The 21,215-nt window shown below is 35.5% G+C and overlaps 1 long non-coding RNA gene across 1 annotated transcript; it reads right to left on the bottom strand.

The window, feature by feature from the left end:
- Positions 1 to 390: 390 nt before the first annotated feature.
- Positions 391 to 13,265, bottom strand: LOC107498346. Its single transcript, XR_001594043.2, has 4 exons — positions 13,090 to 13,265; positions 8,666 to 8,796; positions 1,187 to 1,241; positions 391 to 436 (listed from the first exon to the last, which is right to left on the bottom strand). It is a non-coding gene; the product is annotated as an uncharacterized LOC107498346 (long non-coding RNA).
- Positions 13,266 to 21,215: the final 7,950 nt, after the last annotated feature.

The following is a 21,215-nucleotide window of genomic DNA, read 5'->3' as shown; positions in this document are numbered from 1 at the left end:
TGAAAATATCTTTCAAACATGGAGGTGGGCTAAACTTCTTGTTTCACCTCCAACATTAAAAAAATTAGAAGTTGTCACACCTGTTCTTACAAGAACAAGCTGGACAAGTTGAAAATCAAGACTTTTCTTGTACCCATCAGAGAACTGAGGTCACAGGGCAAAACACCATCTTAAAATCTGGAGAGAGACACACATTCAGAGAGGCACAGCCAAGATCTGCTTACCTGGAACAGAATCTACAGGAGCCATAAACAGGTAGGAACACTTAGTGGTAGTTTTGACAAACTGCTAGAAAATGAATATGGAGTAGTGCAAGAACAAGAAATTTCTGGGGCCAAGTCATGGGCGGGGTGGGGGGTACACTTTCATGGGCTTTACCTCCAGGATTCCAGCCAGGTTTGTATACTGAAAATCCAAGATAGATCCACTCATAGCTCTGGCAGGGGAAAAGGAAAAATAAACACTATGAAACATGCCCACAGCTTTCTCCAAAAGAAAAGACTTTTCTAGAGCTTTATCACAACTGCAGGAAGGGCATTTCTCCCACTCTAGCCACTTATAATATTACTGTCTCACTTAAGAGAGAATTTTTTTATAAAAGCTATACCACTGGAGGGAAACTTGTGATGGTCACAGCACAGAGACACAGAACCGCTAAATGATGGAGATTTAATCATATTATTATAGAATCAAAATGTTCATGAACAGGTGAATGGATAAATTGTAGAATATCTATACATTGGAATACTACTTAGCAATAAAAAGGAATAAACTACTAATACATACAACATGAATAAATCTCAAAAACTTTATGCTGAACAAAAGAATTTGGATACAAAAAAGTACTTACTATATGCTTGCATTGACGTGAAACTTTTTTTAAAAAATCAACTCTATAGTGACAGAAAACAGGTAAGTTATTGCTTAGGGGCAGAGGTAGTAAAAGGATTGACTAGGAAAAACACAAGGAAACATTTTTGTGTCATGGAAATGTTCTATATCTTGATTGTGGTGGTAGATACATGGGTGTATATATTTGTCAAAACTCATCAAAAATGAAAATAGGTGTATTTGGGTGCCAAATCCTTTTTAGAAAATTAAAAGTTTTTCTAGCTTACATAGTAAGTATATTTCATCTTGCTCCTTCTTCAGTAGAACTAAAAATGTACCCTTCGTAAGTGCTCACCTAACTTATCTTCAGTCTTGAAGCCAGCAACTCTGTCACCCCACATCCTTCTCTTCTAAAATAAAAAAACAATGGGAATTACATTAATATTTTGTCATCCCTTGTATATACTGGCCCTTACATTATTTTGATTGCATTTTCCACCAAAAATTAATATTTTTCAAACGCCCACAGGGTGCTTTGCAACTTCTCTTTGTTCTTTCTTGTGTTAATTAAGTATATTTAGTGCTCTCCATAATATCATCTAAAATTATTTATTTATTTAAATGAAGAAATTAGTACAATTTTTTTATTCTTTAGAATTGGTTTTGAATTATATGTAAAAATCCCAAAAGGCAGCTGAGATATTATTCTTTATCATACCTTAAAAATATATTGTTTTATCTCCAAGCTCAACTTCACAATTCTTGTGAAATAACGTGGCTCTCATATTCTAAGCCTCCATCACAGAAACTTGCTAAACAAATATTCCTTCCTATCTCTGATAAAATATAAAAATAAAAATAAACTTGCTCACAAAGCTACCGTCTTCTCTTTCGAAGCCCAAACCTTTTCCTAATGTATTTCCTGATTAATTAGAGCAGTGATACAAATGTTCCTTAGCTAAAGAAGAAATTTTCTCTACTTGCCACTACATTTATCACTGCTCTACAACATATTTTCCTTTTGCTCATAAATAATGGTAATGAGTTATTGGTCTTCTCACTGAATACTTGTTTAGATGACTACATGTCCCTTCTGTTGGGCCAGAAGCATCTGATGAGTGCCTACTACTTGATTTGTACATAATACTTCTTGATGAAGCTAAAGATAAAATCAACATAGTCATCTCTCATCCTAAAGATAACCACAGGCTATAAGCTCTTGAGCCAATCTTGGGTTACTAATAGCTAAACAGAAATATTAATTTATATAATACTTATAATCAGCCTTACTACAGAACTGTGTACAGTATCTTTACAGAACACAATATACATCTAGAGCCTAAGAAAAGAAATTAAAGTAACCCTTTATTCAGCCTGCCAAGGGACTAGGGAACCTTGTAATTATCTGGCTTTAGACAGAAGAGATACATTGCAATTGGATACACATAAGGGCACAGGTTTATGCCTCAGATGACAGACAGCAGAGAAAAAGCTCTAGAGTGCAAGCTTTCTACCAGACCTTTTTAATTTATTTTCCCCAAATGCATCAAATTTTAATGCTGGCTCTCTGACCTAGTATGTTAGCTTTTTTATGAACTTATGATTAACTAGTACCATAGTAGCAAGAGCTAAATTTTCTTCCATTTAAAACTAAATTTTACTCATATAAGTTATAACCTCTAAATACTGGGTGAAAGAAACCAAATGAGGAATGAAAGTATTTTTAAAAGACAAATGAGATCAGAAAATTTAGCCTTACACTATAATTATCAGAGCATCTGGAATTCCATAAGCCAAATCTAGTCAATTCCAACCCAGGGCAATTCAATTTGAAAAGTAGGGTTCAAGAATTAGCCATATCAACTACTGCTGAGTAGTTTGGTCCCCCAAATTAAGATGATCTCTTCCAGACAACGTGGTAATTCACAGCCTTGGATAGAATAGTAACAGTGCTTACAAGAGGTACTTTTACATCCCTTTTATTCAAAGACGACTGTAAGATGTAACAGCATAATTTAGGTGCCTACATTTTGTGAGTAGGATCTGGACTTCCAAATATATGACCAAGATGTGAGCTTGGCTTTTTAGCTGTCTGGGAATTAAAAATAGGGCAAGGTTAAGTTATCAAATATATGGCAGAGTCCACTGGACATTTTGAACAGCCTCCCTACTCACAATGCATCCTGTGGTTACTGAAAAGAATTTTGGGAAAGATTTGTTAAAATTGATGAATAGATATTGATCTAAAAGTTTCCCTTATGAATACTGGTCAAGGGGCAACTTAAAGGATGCAAATTGGCATTCTCAAAAGAGAACAAAAATCCCAAAGAAATTCATCCTGTCCAGTACATTTTACAGTAACAATGTTATATTCTTCCAGAAGCAAGCTCAGTTTCACCCATTATCATCAATACCACTATAACTCATTTTTCAACACATCATCTTTAAAAAAAATAAGTCCTCGCATGTTTTAGTAAGTGTTTTAAATTATTTAAGTTCTCTCTCATAATGGAATAACACCACAATAAACCTAAAACAGAAACTCTTTACTTCTAGAATGTCTGACAAACTTCATTTTGCTTTTTTTTTTAATTTAGCTCATTTTCTCATGATCTGTAATGGAGCTAGGTGTGTTGGATATTCCACAAAAGTGGATTATCCTATATTCTCTTACATTGTCATGATTTGTTGTAATTTCTATCTTTTTTAAAATTCAAGCACCTGTCCTCAGAACTGTTTAATCTAGAGTTTTATAATTTTCAAATAAAATATATATATTGGACTGTATGTGCTGGTGAGTTTCTGGGGAGTAAACACTTTAGGTATATGTTTTTGCATCCCCTACTGAACCTAAGAGAGCACTAAAGAGTGCTGATTCATTGGTAATTATCTCTCACCTAAGCCTGGAATTTGGCAGCAGTAACGAGAGAGTCACATCCAAATCTCAAGTAAGGCAAGTGAGGATCCAAGAAACCAAGCATACGTTTAATCAACAATTATTGAGTACTGATCTATTTCTCAGGCATGAGGATACAAAGATAAATAAAACATGGATTCTATCTTCAAGGGTCTCATCATCTAAAAGAAGAAGTAGGGGTAAGCAATTAGATGTTCTATGATAGTTATAAAAATAATGCTATGGAAGTATCAGCATCATCATCATCATCGTCATCATCATCATCACCACTGCCACTTATTAGTACTTAAGATGTACCAGACACTATTCTAAGGACTTTAAATGTGCAACTTTAAATTATATGCTCACAACAGTCCTATCAGACAGGTTTATCCATGGAAAGATAAAGTATTATACTAAAAGTCACACAACTGATGAATGGTAGAGGCTGACTTCAAACCCATAACCACTAGGCAATAATGCCTCTCACAATTCCCATTAATTCTGTTAGTGGATTAGTGTATAAGGTCGTATTGATGAATTTCCAGGGAAGATGACATTTATTCTGTCTAACCCAGGAACAAAATATGAGTTGAGCCTGTGGTCATCTTTTTAGACTCGGTCAACTTTTAATAATTATTTTTTTTATTTTTGAATAATTTTAGATACCATAGATAATAAAGAAAGTTCTCTTATATCCCCTCACCCAATTTACCCCTCTATTAACATCTTACATCTCCAATGACATATTTGCCAAAACTAAGAAACCAACATTGATTGGTACATTGCTATTAACTAAACTCTAAATTTTATTTAATTTCACCAACTTTTCATTAGTGTTCTCTTTCTGTTCTAGGATCCAATTTAGAATACCATGTTGCATTTAGTTGTCATGGTCCCCAGTCTCTTCTGATCTGTGACAGTTTCTCAGTCTTTACTTATTTTTTATGACCTTGACAACTTTGAGGAGTACTGACCTGGTATCCTGTATGATTTCTCTTGTGATTAGACAGGTATTGGAGGCTTGAGGAAGAATATTACCGAGGTAAAGTGTCCTTTTCTACTTACATTATGTTGGGGGGAGGGGTATGACAACACCATGATACCACTTGGTGTTATTCTCTGAAACCAGGTCACTATGTCTACACTAAAATTGGGTGGGGAGGAAGATTAAGCTCTACTTCTTGGAGGGGGTGGGGTATCTACATCTACTATAATAAATTTGTTTTAAAGCTGATAACAGTAATAATATCTTTCCCTGATCACATAGGGAAAGATAACTAAATTAAACATCTTGACTTCAAACTTGTGACTAAATTTCCATGAGATTCAATGAAGTCAAGCATAAAGTTGTAATAATAATTTATCTTTGTCTCAGAGTTATCATCAGACTCAAATGCTAAGCTTCCTAATTCATAAATCTTGGAATTAAAATTGTAGACTTTATTCTCATAAAATTTACATAATATGCACAAATTTGTATCCATTATTAGGGATTCTCAACATTGAATCTCCAATAAGAATCCCTGTGCTAAACCAGTAGTCCTAAAATGTTAAGTCTGATCATATTAGAGATGACATCGTTTCACTAAAGTTTCTAGGGAAAGAAAGCAAAAAGGGCTAACTCCAAAAAATAAGGCTATTTCATCTCATCGAAGGCCTGACACTAGACAGAACCACAGAAAGATGTGACTCCATCAGGGGTTTATATCACATACTTGCCAAGCTTATCCGATATCTACACTGCAAAACCATGCAATGGAGCAGGCATTGGGTGGGGCTGGGCAAGTAGGGAGCCCATTCAGACTTAAAGACCACAGTTTGCTTGGCTTCAGCATTTGAGGAAGTATAGTTGGTACCCGAGGAAACCACTGGAGCATGATTTTTTTAAGCACACATTATTTATAATTTTAAAACCTAAACATTAGAAAAAGATCTGTAGGCGCAGATTATTTTACAAAAGATAAAGAGATTTATTTTAAATTTTTACTTAGATGACTGCAGTGTTTAATAAAACTGTTCTTTTTCAAATTATTTAAAACAAATTAATGCTTATAATTCTTCAGTCTCTGCCCACAGATGACATGCATATTAAGACTTTATCTGCTGAAGCGAATGAGTAAATTGCATTTAAATACCAACATTATAGTCTATTTGTTCTGAAATCTTCTTCCCAAAGATTCCTCCGCCCTCACGCCTCCCTCTTCCCAGCCAAGAAGGTCACTCATTCTTACTGCAGTGCAGAACTACACTTTTGTTTTAGATGTTACTGTTAGTCATTGCATTAGTCATTTTCAACTTCCTTGAAGCAATATTGAACCTTCTATGCCAATTCCATTACCTGCGATGACTAGAGCTGAAATCAGCCCTTCTCCACTCTTGGGTCTGCCAAACTCTCAATCCAATGAATTACAGGATGTATATGTGAAATGGGGCATGCCCAGAGGAGAGAAAATAGCAGATAGAAACAAGTGACACAGTATATTATTGCATCTCTGCTGAGCATAATCCCTCATCAGGAAGAAATTTTCTTTCCTCTGCACAATTTTCTCAGTGGTTAAGCTACTTTTTTTCAAAATTAAATAAGAGTTATATATAAAAAAAGTGAGAGTTTCATGAAGCAGCAAGGGTTGAGTATTGTGGCTCATAGCAGCTTTTTTTTTTTAAGAAAAAAAAAACTCATCCCTGTACTTCTTTTTCTTCCTTTGCCCCCCAAACAATATGATTGTTTCAGAGGATATAATTTTACATTTCAATTTCTTCCCAACAGACAGCGGAAAAAATTGCAAAACTGGAGCCTGAAACCAGAAAGTCATGCAGAGCTTTGTGTGTGCTTTGGAAGGAAATGGGGAGCAATGAACAGAAAAGAAGCCGAAACCCATTGTGCTGCTCTGGTCTGCAGCCAAACCACCCCGCTTACTCCTGCTTCTGGTGCCTCAGGGAGTTTGTTTTTCAAGCTTTTTATGGCAAAAAATAAAATAAAATAAAAATGTATTGGGAAATGGGAAAAAAATGATATTATTTAGTCCCATCCTGGCAATCTATGACATACAAAAATGAAAGCATGCGATTGACTTTTAAAAAAAAATCTTACATGAAAGAGATTTTCATATGTATTTGCTATATCCTCTAAATATCGAACAACCTCAGTTCTTTTGTGTTAAACCTGTAGTTTTTAATTTTTTCCCCAACATTCTAATAAGGATTTCTTGTCCCCACTTTGCACATTTGGAAGTAAAAGAAATGACCATTTCTGCTGACATCTCAGGAATATGTCTCATGGAGTTGCATGCTCCATTAGACCTTGACAGGATGGTGCAGTGCCATATTGGAACACAGAGGGCTGGTAGTAAGGAGACACATTATGAAAGGTCAGTCTCAATCTGCTGATGCCCCTGAAAGCTGGAAAACTTTCTCTTTCAGAAAACTCCTCAGTCCTAGAAAGCTGAAAGGTTTACAAAAGTCAGTTTGCCCCTCTGAATGTAAGACTATTTTCTTTTCAAGAGAAAGTATATGAAAAAAAGTAATATATTAGCCATTACCTCTTTCCAAATAAGTGTTATCAAAACATTATAAAATAATTAAGTTAATCATTTGGCCTGATTATGGTCTTTCCAGTGGTGACCTTTCTTGAAAGATGATAGATGATAAATGATAGAAGATAGATAGATAGATTTTTGAAACCTATATGATAATTTATAGTATAATATGTAATGCTGAGTGTATTTAATGTTATATATATAGCTAACTTAATATAACATTCATATGTACATGTACTATTATATTTCAAGCATCTAGCAGCAGTATTCTCAAACTTATGAAACTAGTATTCTCAAACTTATGAAAATGCAGATTATTTATAGTAAGAGCAAAAACATACTGTTAGGAACCTAGTTTATATTTCTATGACCATGGTATTATATCAGGAGTAAATAATAGCAGCTTTGGGTTTAAGTAAACAAAAATAAGATAATAAAGGAGACTTACTGACAAAACAATGTGAGCCCATTGGTTTATTGTCAAACAAGTTTTTGTTACCCTAGCAGATGCTCCATTACTAAGTGGATTGATCTCTTCCATAGTCAAATAAGACTTTTATATTTTATCAGTAAGGATGCTAGGTGTCGAAACTCCCAATACCAAGTGTGCACCTTTAACTTGCACACTCAAGCACTTGTAAGTATATCAAGACCAATTAGACAAATAATTATATATGGCATTTAAATAGCTCCAATTCACGACAATAGTTCCAGGATTGTGGAAGCTCACCAAACCACATAGCAGTGACAGAGAATAATGAGTTGTTAACATTTTACCAGAAAAATATTCATGCATTTATTATGTGTCTAAGACATGCCAGACATTGTACCAGGAGTAAAATGTCAGGACTAGGTCTAAACTCTGCCCTTGAATGTTTTGCTTGAGAATACTTAATTCTCTTACTAGGTTCTAATGAATACTTGAGACTCCCTAAACTTAGGAAAAACCAAAGTACAACATCTTTTCTGTTTTTTTAATTACATCAATAAATTTACAGAACCATAAAACATTGATTTATATTTATGAAGAATGTGTATCACTTTTACCCCATCACAAAGTTGAAAAAGCATAAGTCAATCCACTGTAAATACGGAACCAACCATCTGTACTGGAAGCCCCTTAAACCTACCACCTTTTTTTCTTTTAGTAATCCGAGAGGACAAATATCTATCAGACTTCTCTATCTTTGCTTTTCTCAAATAGATGTTATATCTTTGTTCGACACCAGCTCTCTTTACAACATAATCTGTTGAAGTTATCAGCAGCCTGGCTATCTACTTTGTGAAATTCTGCATCACTGGAGGCAGATATAAAATCAGCAACCACAGAAATCCCAGCTTTCAATTCCAGAACTAAGGAGACAACCACAGTACAGGCGCAAGTAAAGGCATTTCCTACCTTATTTATGTAACCAAGTTCAGAATAAAGTTGCCTACTTTCAAGAAACTAGAGCCAAGAGAGCCAGCCAACTTCTTCAAAGGTACTTTAAAAGGAGAATTTGTTCAGTCTCTGCCTCTCGCAAGAAGCACCTTAAAATGAAAGAAGGAACCATTAGAAAACATAAAACCTTATATACGTTCTAGTAGAAGACTCCATTATGAATGGCTGCATTTTTACTCTTAAACAACTATCTCAAATAATCTTAAAAATCCAAACACTGAAACTTTCTTAAAAAGGCCACAAATAGCTATTGAAACAGTAACATTTTACTGTAAATTATTTTCTACTGATCAACTTAGCCTCTTCTTAGAGATACAAGAATTTTAGTCACCAGCCTCAAATGTCAGGTTCACTCCTATTAATAGCAGTTCCTTGTTGTGGACTTTGCTAGATATGTTAAGAATTTATCTTTATTAATTCCTTTTTTCTCAATTCATAATTTTCTATTTTTGACCCACTCTGCACATCTACTCCTATTATGTCATCACTCATAATTACTGTACACAAAACATGCATCTGTAACAACTTGGTTGTTAAAAATATAGAAAGACTACATTTCAGGCTTACAGAAATATTAAACACATAAAGCATTCTATACAGGGAAGCTGGAGTTTGGCTTGGAAGTGTGAAGAGGCAATGTTCTCAAACAAGATATAAGTTTGATCCCTGGACCAAATTGGTAAACAGTAAATGAACTTGAGATAAATATGCTATGATCTCCTCAAACACCTCGGTTGCTAATGTGATGAAGACCTCATGGGCCCTAAAGGCATATGCAGGCAAGGTAGCATTTCAGTTTGGCAAATTTCACTCTCCCTTTTTTTGAGTGTAGTAGGGTGGAGGTTGGCATTAAACCTTTTTGACATGCCTGAAAGAGAAGGATTTAAGTCGAGTTCATTATCTCTTTAGTGCAGAAGTCTGGGAAACGAAGAGGTTAGACCAGGGAGACTGAATCCAGCTAGCATTCCTTTTTGTTTTTCAAGCTGCCCTGACAATAATGCGGCAGGGTGAAAAGATCAGGAACACTTTATACACATTGTGCTAATTACTGCAAGTACTTAAAGTTGTAATTAGCTTATTATACTGCAGAGATCCTAACATGGCATGTCTTTCAAAAGAATTTCTCTCCAGATCATTAGTGGGAAAGCTAACAACATCTGCTTCAAATAAAATCAACCAATTAGCACAGGCAACTCCACATAGTTTGCAATCAGAGAATTATATTGTGCCAAGTGCTAATTTCAATGTGAATGCTATCTCCTTCTCATATCCCACGCTTCTCTGCCAGCACAGCTGGTGTTTAACACCACTGACTTCAGCGAAGTCTCCAAAAACTTATGTTAATTTGAAATAACCTAATCAGAAGCGTGCAATACAGACTGAGGTTGATCTCAGCTTAATTAAAACTGACCTTGTCATTTCACTGCCTGTAAAACACCATTATCTCACCATTTATCGCTCAACTACCACAAATATTCCATTTATGTGAAAACCCAGGAAGACGAGTTCCAAACCACTAGAGCTATTTTCAGAAGTACTGTGAGCGCTAGAGTTTAATGGAGGGAGAGGTCTGCCTATAAGTACTGGGCAACAATAAAGGTAATTCAGCAGACTCAAAATAACTTGTCAGCCCTACCCATGAAGGCTGCTTCTGCCCACTTCCGTTGGCTTGAATGGCACATTCACTCCAGAGACTGACAGGCATTAGCAGATGTGAAGGCTTTCATTTTAAAATTAATATCTCACCCAGTACCTTTCAGCAAGCTGAATCGTTCAATCAATAAGCATGACATGGCAGGTGTGATGTGTACAAGGCACTAAATTCTTCTGCCAAAGGTACTAGAAAACATCTGCTCACATGCGTGTGTGTGCATGTCAATGGATGAACTGCTGAGAAAAATGATTGCAAGTGGAATATGTAATATGCTTGTATTCACCAAGATAAAATTAAAAACAAACTAAGTTCATATTTTTATGGCGTATACTTGCCATCAAACACACCTTGTTCAATCTGCCTTAAGTTTATAACCCTGTGTTTTTATATGTACATGGTCAACTGCCCGTCAAATTGCATAGCTACCATTCTTGTTTTCTGCATGTTAACATGGCTTAAAAAATATCCTCAGGTTCTCTTCTTAAGCTTTCCTTGTTTATTTTCATACCATCTTAGCCCACAAAATATTCATTGCAATGCTACAAGCACTGAAAAATGTATCCACAAAACAATTCAAATGATCTACATCAGGAAGACTTTTTATTTGTCCACAGATCACATGCTTAGCCACAACTCAACATATTTGCTCATGCTTTTCTTCCAGTCAAGCAAGCCTCCCTTTTGCTCTTGTTCTACCCACCTACCCTATCCTTTTGACATAATCAGATATTGACTATCTTAAATTGTTTAATGTTTTCCTGTTTTGTCTTGGCCAAGTCATGATGGGATAGTCTTATTCCATTTAGAAGGGAGACCCTCTGGTCCTGGGAACCAACAGGGGACATAGTGTTAAGATATTTTAATTCTTATCTTGGTTTGCTGACCCTATGACCTTGGACAAGTGTGACCTCAAACCATACAACAAATTATCCAAGTCCAGGTCTCCCTGCCTGTAAATGAAATTAAAACCACCCATATCAGAAGGATTCTATTGAATTTTTCCATATTTACTACAACTAGGGAAATTAAATAATGGACTTTGCTAGTAGATCATTCCTTTGCCAAAAACAAAACAAAACAAAACCCAAGTTTGGTGAGAGTGACCACTGTGCAGCAGAACAACAGGTGAACAAAACGGAGAGATAATATGTAGACAGGATGGTTCCATCTCTGTTTTCACTTACAGTCTTGTATTATTTTTACTATTATTAACATTATTATTATATAGGCTCCCTCAGAAGTCCGTATGTAACAGACTCCGAATCAGAAATTAATTTGCAACTAACCTCTCAGACATGGTAGAAAGCTATCCAATGCAAATCTTCATCATTTCTCAGAGAACCATTCAGACCCCAAATACAACTACAGTCAGAACCAAAAACAACAACAAAAAACCTGTATCCACTGAAGCACCATTTATCTCAAATAGATATGAACTAAAATAACTTGTTTTGAAAAAATTTTAATTGGTGTTCATATGACCCTGAGGTCATCGAATCAACAGATATGTTTTATATTTTAGGATTAAATATGGTTTATCAACTAATAGTTATAATATTGTTAACACGTGTATGATTTAACTGTATGGTTACCATTCTAGTTTTTTCAGGACTACTTCAATTTCACATTTTCTATTATTGTAAAAGTAGACGTGTATTTTTCAGACCATATATAGTAATTTAAGATGCAAAAATTCTGTTCTCTATATTTAATTGTGAGTCCTTGGTTAATTAGAAAGTGTAATTAACTAGGAACACCACTCCAGGTTATTGGGATGGTGCTTCCAACTTAAGTATCTGATTTATGCTTTAAAAGAAATATTTGAATATCACTGTGTGTCACTTTATATGTAAATTTATCAAACAAAATGAAGGAATTCCCAAGAATAGATTTGGGCCAACTTTGCTTCAGCACAAATTAGTAATCACAGAAATGTACCTATTGTTCTTTTCTCAATTTTATTAACTTTTTTCCTTCTACTTCTCTCACCGCATGGTCAACTTTCTTACTGCCTGAGTTATAACAACTTCCATTCCAAAAAGCACAGATAATAGATGATATGTACTTGCTGTTTGCAAACAACAGAATTCATAGTGTTGCCAGCAGATGCCCTTGATTCATAGTGAATGAAGAAGGGAATTATAAGAAATCAGTGTGCATTGTGTGTCCAGCTGAGATGGATGCTGGCAGAGCAGCCTCCAGGCAAAATTTCAGAGCACAAAAGTTTATCTTCTGAACCTTTCCCACTACAGGACATTCATCCAAGGCTTGCCATCTCCTTTGTAGCTCTGTTCATTATATCTACTTCTCAACTCTCCAAAACCATCTTTCATTTTCTCAAGACCTGCTAGTTCGTCTGATAGAATGAATTGAGAGTAATGTCTAACACCATCCTTACAAAAAATATTATAATAAGGAACATCTACAGATTCAATATCCTAACCTAAATCAATAGGTTTCTAAAACAAACAAACAAAAACGCCTTGTACTACATCAGGTCAGTGAACAACGATTTATCAAGAACTGAGAAGGATCCGAGATTTTATCTTGCTTGCAAGATGATAAATTAACCTGCCATAGTTTTATAGATACTAGCAGAGGACAGGAAACTTCTGGATCAGAAACAAATGATTTTATTACTAACAGCACAGGTACTATATTTATGTTAATTTCTCCTACTCCACATTCCCCAGAGGATGACAAAAGAGGGATCCCAGTGGATACTCACCTGCAGTGGGTGTGCACCAGAGCTGAGGAACTCCAAGCTTAGGTTACCTGAATCTTTTATAATGGGTAATTACCATGCCCCACTGGAAGAAATTGTTTTTATTACACCAGATAGTAAAGAAATCTGCCTTCTCGGGAAGGTTGTGACCTCTGTCTTCCAAGGCTGTCTGCCATACAAATATCCTAGAGAGAGTCCAGAACAAAGGCTAATCAGTGCCTTTGGTTATAAGATGTCCAAAGTTAAGAGACACATGGAGAATTATCTCCCACCACTATTCAGAAAGAGATTTTTCACCAGCTATCCCAAATAATATCTTGTAGACTGGTGATTCTCATCTGGAAAACTAATAAACATGCATATCTCTGGACCCCATCCCAGAGATTCTGATTCAGTAGGTCTGCAGTGGGGCCCAACAAAATTCATTTTAGAATGAATTTAGAAATATTTATTCTGAAAGATCTCAAGTGAGGTCAATCCCAGTGGTTCCTGGACCACCCCTTCTGCACTATTGTAGATGACAATTTATTTCACTAATGTCTAGGAAATAATTGAAACTAGAATTGGAGGGAAAGGTGGTGATAATGCCCACAATTAGAAGCAAATAAAGGTGGGAAGAAGTAGAGGAGAGGAGTTGGTCTGCTCTTACTCAAGGTGAGCAATATTAGGATTTGGATTTCAGGCCTGTGTACATGGCAATGAATCCTTATCTTTGATTTTCAGTTAGGCAGTGACAAATTATTTTGCTTTTCAAAGTGCAAGATTCAGAACTGGGGAGGTATGCTCCTACAAAAGCCCAATTTAAGAGGTGAAATTCATGCTTAACAAAATGCTCCTGTTTTCATTTGTTTTCTTCTTCTATTGAGCTCATTTCACCTTGCCTTTGAGACAGAAAATGAGTAATGTTGGATTTCTCCTCCCAAAAAACATTTATTTATTGACATGGTATGTTCAAGACATCCATGTTTATATTGGCATTTGTCATACTAACAGTACAATAAATACAATAAATAAAAACTTTTACTTGATAAATTTTTCTCTTATGTGATAAATACAATTTTTATTAACATCACAGACAGTTGCACATGAGTCTCTAGGCACATCAATAAGTATTTTGTTATTTATTATTTTTAAACATGATATGATCTGTGTGATACATATATTTGATGCTCTCCGAGATCAAAATTAAAGTTGCCAATGGAAAACAAGGATGCAGAGCCTACAATTGGAAGAACAATGATCGTGTTCCAATCTTCATCCTCTTCAACTTCTCTACTCTATTTGACGTTTTTATTCAAGCTCTCTTCGAGGCATCCTACTCCCTTAACTTCCATAACATCATGTTTTATTTTTTTTTACATAATGATTTTATCATTTTTATAACATTCATCCATGCCTATTAGTTTCTAAAAAATAAATACAGAAAAGTAGTAGGAAGCAAAGAATTACCCCAAATCACATCAAACAAAAATAAACATTGTTAATATTAGGTGAACATGTGCCAAACTTCTGTGACTGTAGAGATGAGATGAAGAGATGGGTAGGAATATACATCGATTAGAGAGAAAGAGATATGGGGCATAAACAGGAAAAGATAGATTTATAGGGATGACTCATAACATGGAATTATACTCTAAATGTTGTTTTCAGTAAGTTGTATTAAAATAAATGAATTTAAAAGAAAGAGAAGAAACTGAAGGTATTTCTAGCTTAAACTGATAGATTGAACACATGTACTTACCTCTAATACATCCTAAAACCTCTTGAAATGAGAGCAAATGAATAAAGAAGAAAAAAATGTACATCTACAAGGAAAGAAAGAGACAATAGCATATAATTTTGGAGAGAAGAAAGCCAATAGATAAGTAGGAACCAATATATTTGTGTGCCAGGCCAGCAATGAGAAAAGTTGAAACATACTCACAGATCCCCAGATTCTAGAGGCAGTGACAGGAAAGGTAGAACTTAAACATTGCTGAAAAGTCTATTTAAGAAGTAGTTAAAAATTAGAACCCTCATGCACTGTAAATGTAAAATGGTGTGAACACTTTGGAAAACAATCTGAGAATTCCTCAAACAACTGAACACAGAGTTATCGTATGACCCAGCAACTCCACTCCCAAGAGAAGTAAAAATGTATGCACACACAAAAAATTATACATGAATATTGATAGCAGAATTATTCATAATAGCAAAAAAGTGGAAACAACCCAAATGTCCAACAACCGATGAATGGATAAACAAGATGTGATATAACCATCAGTGGAATATTATTCACTCACAAAAAATGAATGACATACTGATACATGGGACAACATGGATGACCTTTGAAAACATTATCCCAAGTAGACAAAACCACTACCAAAAGATCATATATGGTATGATTCCATGTATATAAAATGTTCCAAATAGGCAAATCCATAGAGACAGAAAATAGATTAGTGGTTGCCTAGGTTTGGTTGAGTGGAGAAGAGTAGAGTGTGACTATTAATGAGTATGGGGTTTAATTTTCTAAAAATGTTCTAAAATTTATCATGGGGTTGTTTGCACAACTCTGTAAATATACTCAAAAGAATAGAATTTAATTCTTTAAGTGGGTGAATTATACTTCAATAAAGCTATTTAAAAAAAAAGAAGTAGTCAGTTACACTCCCAGATACCTTCTCTTACTTTGTACAGTTCAGGCTACTGACCCTTCCCAACCTCTTGTAAAGATCAGAGCCTTGTTTTCTGGTGAAGGTAAAGCGGCGGGCCTCTGGACTGGGTGACAGCACACCAGTTGAAGGAAAGTGCTATAGTGAAAGCAAGGGAGATGCGTGAAGGGGAAATTCAGGCACTGACTATTGAGATTCTCAGCTTTCTTTCCCCTCAGATCCTAGAACCTCAGCTGGCACATGGGATCTGCACAGGGGAGTCTAATAAAAGCAAAATAAAATATATCAAATAACAGCCTGACACAACCACCCTGCACAACACTTAGAAGCAGACATACGGCTTGGTGGTTATGTGCACAGAGCATGGATATGAACTCTCTATGTTGGAATCATAGCTCTGCTGGAGATTGGCTGAGAGGTCTTTGACAAATTATTAACCTCTCATACCTCATCTAGAAAATGGGAATGATAAGAGAACCTATTGTATGGGTTATTGTGAGAATTAAATGTAAGGTGTTCAGAACAGGTCCTGGCATAGAGTAAGTCTCATGTAATTGCTTACTGATATTCTTAAATGTAATTAGACAAGGAAAACCAGGCGGCTACGGAAAGTCTTCAATATGAAGGACAGAAATCAAAATTAGTAAATAGGAAAAAAGCCACTGGGAACAGAAAGCATGAAGAGAAAAAAGGAAAAATATCCCCCAAATTATCACTAATGTCCTCAGACCTCAAAGAGGTAAGAGAAGATATTGCAACTTTGAACAAGAATGGAATGGTATTAAAGAACAACAGTAAAAGAAAAACAAAGGATAAAATAAACCCTGGTTAGAAATTAAGAAAGGAAACCATGTTTCTGGTAAGGCAGAGAAGAAGCAAAATTGGAGTATTGTGGGTGAATGGGAAAAAAGTTAAGGAGGAAAACCCATGAGGAATTCTACTTGATAATGATGTACCACCTAGCATGAAGCCTCCTATATAGTCAGTGCTCAAAAATGTTTTGTGGATTAATAAATCAATAAGTGACTAGAAATTCTAAAGCAACAAGCCACATGTCACATGTCACTGAGGAGTAATGTGCTGGCATACTGAAACTTTCCTGAAAAGCAATTTGGCCATATGTTTCAGGAGTGCTCAAAAGAGTTAATCTAATAATTATATTTCCAGTAATTTATCCTTGGCAAATGATCTGAGAAATGTAAGCAAACATTTATGTACAAAGATCTTCAGTGCAGTGACATTTCATGATTAGCAATTTAGGAAAATCAATATATTCACTAACAGAGGTATCATTAAATGTATTCTATATATATTAATAAAATTCATTAAAAAGTGATTTTGAAGGTCATTTCATGATAATGATGGTGAAAACATTAGGACACAAAACTCAGTAAACTATATCAAGTTTTAAAATGTCAACAATTTTGAAATAAACTTGTTTAAACCTAACCCACTCAGCCTCAATCCAGATGTCAGTTTTTTAATATCTTTCTCCCTTCTCCCCCTTCTCTCTCTTTCTCGCTTCCCTTCCTTTTTCCTCTCCTTCTCCTCCTCCCCACTTCCCTCACCCCTAGCTCTCTCAGTGCCACACTATTTTTGATTTAATCTCTCTCTGCCTGCTCCAAACATGCATGATCATTCTGTCCCTTGTTCTTCTGGATTCCAATAGCAATTTATCTGTCCTTCTTCTTCCACTTAATAAATGTCTTATCCCTTTTCTTATTTTTAAGCTCCTGGAATCTAAGAACTATATTTTAAATTCATGCCTCCTTTAGTATCTGGTAAAATACCTTGCACACAGGTGGTGCATTCATCATTTATTCATCAACACAACAGACAGCTATTACATATCTATTGCATACCTAGAACTATTAAGGAGAAGTTAATAGCATAGACATGGGATCAGCAGATATGGATCCCAAATTAGGGTGTACATGACTTTAGGCACATTGGTTAAGCACATTAGGCCTCAGTTTCCCCACAGTAAAATGAGAATACCTTTGGTCAGTGTTTCCAAGGAACCTTAAGATAAGGATTCATGTACAAGTGATTTATTAAACGCTCCCAGGAAAGATGGGGGGGGGGTGGCAGACAAAGGTAAAAACAACAACAACAACAACAACAACAACAACAACAAAAAACAAGGGTATGATCTTGGTAAAATCCTGGCCTGAGCCTGATCAGGAGAGCTCTGGATGACACAAATAAAGCCTTAACACTATTCCTACTTTAGTCAAGGGTGGAGTGGATGTTAATATTCACACCTGTCTGTCACTAGCCAAGGTTCCTTGATAGGGGAATGGGGCTAGGGGTGGGGGATGGTAACACTAAACTGCCAAGAAGTTCAAGCTCTCAGTGTCCAGGCTAAGTGGCTCCAGTAGCTTAAGGCTATTCCTCTGAAGAAAGTGACAGATGGAAAGAACACAGAAACTGTGGGAGGGAGGGCATCGCATGTGAAGGTCAGTGGCCATTAAAGAGGGTATTAGACTATGGTGACCTCTAAATCAGTTTTCTGAATCAAATTTCAGCAATAGTATATTGTATTTAACATAGAATATATAATACTTAAATCTATTTGGGGAGATAAAATGAACATATATTAAATCATTGGATGCTAAGTCAATGTACCCTCAAACACAAACACCATTCAGATAAAAGGGAAAATAAAGCTTAATTTGAAAGGCATTCTACAAGGAGGCAAATCTATGACTTAACCATGAAGGAAATGTGAGCTTGTACTTGGACTTCTTCAATAGAAATCAGTTTCCCTAAAATTCTGAACAATAAAATGATTTCTTTGAATCCAAATTTCTCTCTCCTCATCTTCTTTCCCACCGAACTTGCACTTAAACTCTTTATGACATTCATGCTCTCAATTCCTCTGTCTTCTACCCCTTCTGCTATTACTTCCTCACTTGCTCTCTTCAAAAACACACATATTTATCCCTGTGTGTTTTCTTTTTAGTTCTTCCATTCTAGAATGTTCTCATTTTCCTCAAGTTATCTAAATCGCAGTTCCACAACAAAATTTTCAGTGATTCTCCAGTTCATAAACTGCTTCCAACATCCACAAAATGATTAAAAACGATATGACAGTGTATAACTAACATCTAAACCCTATGGTACTAAATCTGACTGCTACAGGCATCTATTCTTTCTCCTCACCCAGACTGTTATCCTCCAAGGACAGTGTGTTGGAACCTTTCCCACCACCTGGCAGAGAGCTAGACAAACCAAAAACGAACATGTGTGAGAGATGACATCTCTCAATAAAAATAATGACTACCAAATATAATCACACAAGATAAATTTCATTTTATAGAATAACACGTGAATACAATGCAGAATCAGTTTACTGATGCTTTATGACATACTACTTCAAGATGATAAAGCAGAGAATAAAAAAAAAGAAACTATCAAAAACATTTTACAAAATGCACATCTCTAAATACATCTTCAGGTAATTCATTTAAGTGTGTATATGTCTGAGAATTATAATTTATCACATTATTTTGATAAATAGTATTCTATGTACAGACATTCAGCTCTTATAAAAAAATATGACACAAGACAGCCTAAAGCAGTAAGTTTAGGAGCATAGCAATGTCAAGCTTTTCTGATATGGCAGATGTCTGATTATCACATAATGACTGTTCTATGATCTGGATTTCAATATTCAATTTCATATGTTGCCTAGAGTCAGTCTTAGAAGAGATTTCAATTTCTACCCTATAGAATGCTGCCTCCAAAGAGAAAAATATTAATGCTTCCAAGATTGTTGCTTTGAATGTTACCAATTCCATGAAAATATATTTATGAACAAAAAAATCTATTTGAGGAAAAAGACAAGAATGGGTTAAGCAGGCTACACACACTGGATTATTTGGATTATCTGCGGTTCACATCTGCATATGGAAGAGACACTCACCTACCATCCTCAATATCAGTTTCAACATCTGCTTTATAATCTGCCCACTTCATTCTCTGCTTGTGTCTCTGGTTCTCTAATCCTCATATTAGTTAACGTCTTTACCTTCTGGCCTTAGAGCGTGGGACCTTATAAGCCTTAAACATCTTCATCTTCACTCCTCTACATTCACAGACACTGGCATTGCTTGAAGCTCTGTTCCAGCTCACTGATGCCGGCTCTGCAACTGCTTTCTCTAGCCACAGTTTCCTTTCCTTCAGTCTGTTACGTTTCTCACTTACACCTAACTTTTCTTTTCTTCAACTGCTTCTTCAGTCTAATGTATTGCTATTCTCCAAAAAAAAAAAAAAAACTAACTTCCTTCTGGTGACATATGATGCCACCAAAATGTTGAATGGATGTAGATATAGAATCTAGGTTTTCTCACTCTATTATACATCCCTCATATCTACCTGAACATTTACTAATTTTTATAAAGTCCAATTTACCAATTTTTTCTCTTTATGGTCATATGTAAGAATTCGTTGCCTAAGAAGAAATATGAATGGCAAATAAGAATATAAAAATATGTTCAATATCATTTATCATCAGGGAAATGCAAATTAAAACCATAATGAGATACCACTACACACTTATGAGAATGACTTTTTAAAATGACACTACCAAATGCAGACAAGGATGAGAGCCACTTTAAGTCCCATTACTGTCTGTATGAATGACATACATCTGCTCTGCCCTGGAAGAGGGTGCCCAAGAGCTTTGAAGTTTAGAAAACTATCCTGGTCCAACCCTCAGGAACTTTCTTGTGAAAGTAAAGGTAAACTTATCTTACTTAAACATGAGTAAAAGAAAAGGAGAATATTCAATTCAATATGCAAAGATACCAGGTTTAAGAAAATTTTTTTTCATTAGGGATAAGGATGGCATGTAATTTTTATATTCTCTGGCGATATAGATATAATACAACTATCAAAATTGGAGAAAGAAGGGGAGACTGTAAGGAAAACAAAATAAGCTTGCTAGTTGCCTTATAAGGGTATAGGAAATTATTTTAGAATAGACATTTAGGTAGAGGGCAAGGAGGCAAGAAGAGGTTACTAGCTAACTTGACATTGCTCACAGTAGTCAAGAACCTCTGTACCTCTGGGATATGGATGCATTAGGACCCTAGAGCATCTGCAAGAATGATAGGAACAACTTTGGAATAGTAAGCCATACTCCCAGACAACAAGCCACATTCAAAAACACTTGAAAAACTTGGGAGAAGTGCCCCCTTGGAAAATCAAGGAGCTTACCCTCTAGTAAGGAGAAGCTAGAAACCATATGTACACTGTTTGAGGAGGCATAAGCCAGTGTTGGTTAAGGAAGCATATGGAGATGTCATAGGACCAGTTCTTCCATGTGCTTCTAGAGAATTTAAATTTTTGATGAGACAAAAGATCTATTACCTAGAAGACAGAGTATCTATTTTGAACATAAGAGGTGTTAATAGCTGCAGCGAATAGTATGACAGAGTAGGAAAAAATATGAACTTGTAATCAAACAGC

This window comes from Rousettus aegyptiacus, unplaced genomic scaffold, assembly GCF_014176215.1.
Source record: "Rousettus aegyptiacus isolate mRouAeg1 unplaced genomic scaffold, mRouAeg1.p scaffold_m13_p_9, whole genome shotgun sequence".
NCBI lineage: Eukaryota > Metazoa > Chordata > Mammalia > Chiroptera > Pteropodidae > Rousettus > Rousettus aegyptiacus.
Note: the sequence above shows the minus strand (reverse complement) of the source record. Positions and strands in the feature narration are given on the sequence as shown.